The 4,410-nt window shown below is 31.2% G+C and overlaps 1 long non-coding RNA gene across 1 annotated transcript; it reads left to right on the forward strand.

Annotated features, from left to right (window-relative positions):
• Positions 1–1,105: 1,105 nt before the first annotated feature.
• Positions 1,106–2,780, forward strand: LOC134527523 (uncharacterized). Its single transcript, XR_010074210.1, has 2 exons — positions 1,106–1,631; positions 2,114–2,780. It is a non-coding gene; the product is annotated as an uncharacterized LOC134527523 (long non-coding RNA).
• The last annotated feature ends 1,630 nt before the right edge of the window (positions 2,781–4,410 follow it).

Genomic DNA, 4,410 nt, shown 5'->3' on the forward strand with positions numbered 1-4,410 from the left:
AAAGAAAGTGGAAGATGTCCATGTAAATAGAACTGTTGCAGCCAAGGAAGTATGTGATGTGATTACTAATCAAGTAAAGGAGAGGTTTTCTTTCACAACATATTATTCTGCGGTATGCCTTTTTGATCACATCCGGACCACCCGCTTAAAAAAAAAAGGGGGGGGGGGGTTTCCGGTGATTCTTTATATAAAGAGCCCAATGCTGTGAACCCCCATTTTCAAAAGGCACCAGCCGCCACTGATTCCGATTCTTGCCAACAGATGTCGCCACGTGTTGTGTTGAGGTTTTTTTTATGTGGGATTGGGAATGCTCACTAACGCTCACAAGAGAAGAAAGGCTTCGCTAGACATCAAGGAGAAGGAATTTTGTCTTGCATGATTGTGATTCTCAGCTGTCTCAAGGCATATTATTTAATTAAGTTATAGATTTTTTTAAAATTCTACCTGATAAAAATATTTTTCGTGATAATTTGGTAGTAGAAATTCACAAATTAATTTCAACTATGATTAAAATTGCGTGACTCATTAAGTTAAAAGAAAGTTTTCGTGCAGAGATATATTCCTCAGAAATAACCATAAGCACTCGGAAAACATCAGCAGACGTCTCGTCAGGAATAATAAAAAGCACATGAAGAATACCAATGTTGGAAGAAATAAACCTTTATATCATTATGTTACAAATATTATTTTGAATTACATTTATACATTTAAAAGAAATAAAGATCAACATATAGCATAACAAGTTCAAAAATTCAAACCAGAACGGTGATTAATAAGTTAATTTCAAAATTAAGATTAAAAATGGAAAAATGAAGAAAATTGGAAACCATTTATTGTCCAATACTACCTCTCCAACTCTATTCTCAAATATATTGGAGACAAATATTTGGCAGTGTGTCAGGGCCTTTATAAAATTTATTTCGATACCTCCCCTGCGTTTGTTGTTCCACCACAAATATTTTCAACAGATATTCACTTAGTGCAATAACATAAATGTAAAAAGTCGCGGAAGTGATGACAACTAACGAAGACTTGCGCGCCTTTTTACACCCACGCTATTACACTCTGGGAATATCTGTTGAAAATATTTGTGACAGAACAACAATTAAGAGGGAGGTATCGAGTTAAAAATAAAAAAATCCCTTTAAAAGTAATGAAGAAAAAATCAACATGGCGTGAGAGATCGTGACTTAAGGTTTTTATTTTAGGTTTTGACGTTCAACATCTTAGCTCTCGGTATACAGCATTTGCTTCGAGCATATATATCATAGAGAGCTTATTCGTCGTTTGTTTGGAAACCGAGATCTCGAACAGCTGATTGTTGGCTACCTGCTGGAAAACTTCCATAAGAACCAATGTAGTGGCGGGCTATCGTGCGGGATTTCTATAGTTTGCTGCGTTTGAGAAAGATAATAGGTTTGGTTTATATTAATAAACGTATTAATTAACCAACGTAGAAATATATTAGTGCTGAAGCTTATCAGAAAGTTTGTAAAATATGGTTTTTTAACTTGAAGACCCAACCCTTGTTTACCCTACTTCAAATGTATTTAATTTAATATGGTTACTTCTTGTGTTGCGTACGGATGTAATGAGAGATTCGAAAAAAGAAGCAGTGTTTCGTTTCACAGGTAAGGTTATGAATAAATAGATTTAGTTTAAGAAAGGATTTGAAACAAAGCTGTTGCGATGTGACGATAGCCGACTTAACATTTTGTGAATTAGGCAAATCCGTATTTATAATATACTTTAGTTAATGTCAGTGTCGAGAATTCTATGAAACAATTATTCTAAAAGACAATTATAAACTGATATTCTCTTATTGTTTTGCAAAAGATATTTGGAATGTGATAAACCTAACCTAAGCGACCTTAAACATGATCAACCATTGGACCATTAAATTACTTATGAACTATTTGAATTATTGCAATGCTATTTTACATAATCATTACAATAGATGTCAGTAGCTAAGAAAAATGTTTAATCTTATTTCTAATTTCTTTTTATAGGATGACCCCTAGTTTGATTTTTAATGTTTTTTTGTAGGTTTTGTGTCAAACTTATTGTTAACATTGTGAGAGTTTTTAAAATTTACTGTTTTACATTTTCCCAGTTGATGAGAAAAGAAGAAGTATTTGGACTTTGGCTCTTAAAAGGGTTGATTTATATATGATCTTTTGTTTTGAGTAAAGAGCAGACATTCATAAAACTAAACAGGGTTGATGCATTTGTAAACAAAGATTGTGCAATGATATGGATGCCAATGATGTGACCAAATTCTTGTAATTTATGTCTTTGGACTAAATTTATTTACTACTTATTAGAATGTAAACTCAAGAAATGTAACATACTGTATATGCCTATGTTTACCATAATTATATAGTTTTAAGTTTCATTGAAGCTAAATGTAAAATGATTTTGGAAAAGTATCTGTATGTGTGTGTGAATGTGACATACAATTGTACATGAACTATTGTATTTAATAAAATAGATTTTCTTACTTTTTTTTTTTAACTAAAATGGTTTTCAATTTTGATTTATTATTTATTTTAGAACCTGAAACCTCATATATTTAACTGCTGTAATTTAAACATAACTTGTTATTTTTTGTTTACTTTTAATTGTAGGTAATTAGATACTGTAGATACCTACCATATTGTTTTTCAGTTCCTAACTCGGTGGCCAAGGCGGCAGTTCAGCTTGTCGCTCAGCAAGTCAGAATATAATGTCTATATTTAAATGTGTGCTTTAATAAGAATAAATTTGTCATTCCTTCCTCATTATTATTTCATTTCAAGCTAACATCCCTAATAAAGACAAATGAACCTGTCTCCTTTTTTGCCCAACAGTCTGAAATCAAAGAAGGGAGGGATAGAAAAGTAGCAGAATAATGACTGGCAGGAAGAAGATGAAACCAGATCACAAAACCGAAAACTAAGCTTCATAGGTTCAGTATAGTGGACAGATTTTATAACTTTTAAATTTAGTGTGTATAATTTAAAATAAATAATGTTTAAAAATGTATGGCTCTTTGCTTAATAATTCTTTATCTGGCCAAAATCTAGAGAAAATAAGGGTTGTTGCTGGTTTTTCAATAGCAGATGAATACTTAGTTGTGAAAATGTAGTTACATTTAATTTGAGGGCATTAAAAGTCTAGGTCAAACAAGCATTGCTACTATTTTTTTAAAAATGTGATTTGAGAATTGAAAACCTAACACACTACTTAATATTTACGAAGTGTATTTTTATAAGTTTTCCATTATCCTAAGTTTTTTAATGGCAACATCTTTTAGGGGTTCCATATAATGGCCAAAATTCATATGCAGAGCTTCTAGTTACACATTTTTCTCGAAAACCAATGTTTGTTTCAGCACACTATTTTCATATTGGTAACATCTGTCACCATTGTATGCATGTATCTTAAATAACTTATGTAAGTTATAGGCATTATAAACACAATTTTACATTTATTAAGAGCATAAAAATTTTAACCTCTTTATAAAAAATAGTTATTTTATTGTTAATTCAAAGTTATGATCAATACTTTCAATCTTAAGGACTTAACATGTTTCTCTGCATTGTAATATTCTTATGTCGCGGCTTTTCCGTAATAAAACATTCCAAAATTACTTTTTTCCAGTCACTAACTACATTCCTCTACTTATCCTGAAAACGATGTTTCTAAAATCCTACTAGTTTCTTAGAAATTATCATTTATAGCTTACATTGCAATACCTGAGCATTTTTGCGGCTACCACCATTTTTGCTTTTCCTTGCGAGACTATGTGTGTACATGTTCTGGAGAACATAAAATTATTGTGGATGGTTGGTTTGGTTAGTATAGCTAAATTAAAAATACTGTACAGTATTTTTTTTATAGTTTCTTAGGTATTTATAATTTAAGTAGTAGGTAACTATCCCGATCAAAACAATTATCCACAATATTTGTAAGTATTTTTAATTTAGTTTGAATATTATCTAATTCCTGTCACACAACTCTATAAAAGATGATATGGAGATTTCTCATGCACATTTTTATCCTTTAATGTTGTGGTATTAAATTTTCTTGTGTGAATGACAAACTTCGATGAACTTTGAAACTATTTGGGTCTCGGAATTTTCTGGTGTGAACTGTTTGCACACTGTGGTAATTTCCAAGCAACCATTAAAAATATTTTACTTTATTTTTTAATGTACCCATACTAAACTACATATTTTTAATGTAGCTAACATATTCAAATTGTCCATTATTACATCACAAATTCATGATTATTTACACTGAACATGCACAAACAAAGCCTCAGAACAGACTGTTGTAAACGTTAGCACGCTAGGTTTGCAGATCCCGTGATTCTCCATACATACAAATGTTTACCTGGATCTGAAGCAACAAAAGGCTGTTGCTACA

Source organism: Bacillus rossius, chromosome 1, assembly GCF_032445375.1.
Source record: "Bacillus rossius redtenbacheri isolate Brsri chromosome 1, Brsri_v3, whole genome shotgun sequence".
Classification (NCBI taxonomy): domain Eukaryota; kingdom Metazoa; phylum Arthropoda; class Insecta; order Phasmatodea; family Bacillidae; genus Bacillus; species Bacillus rossius.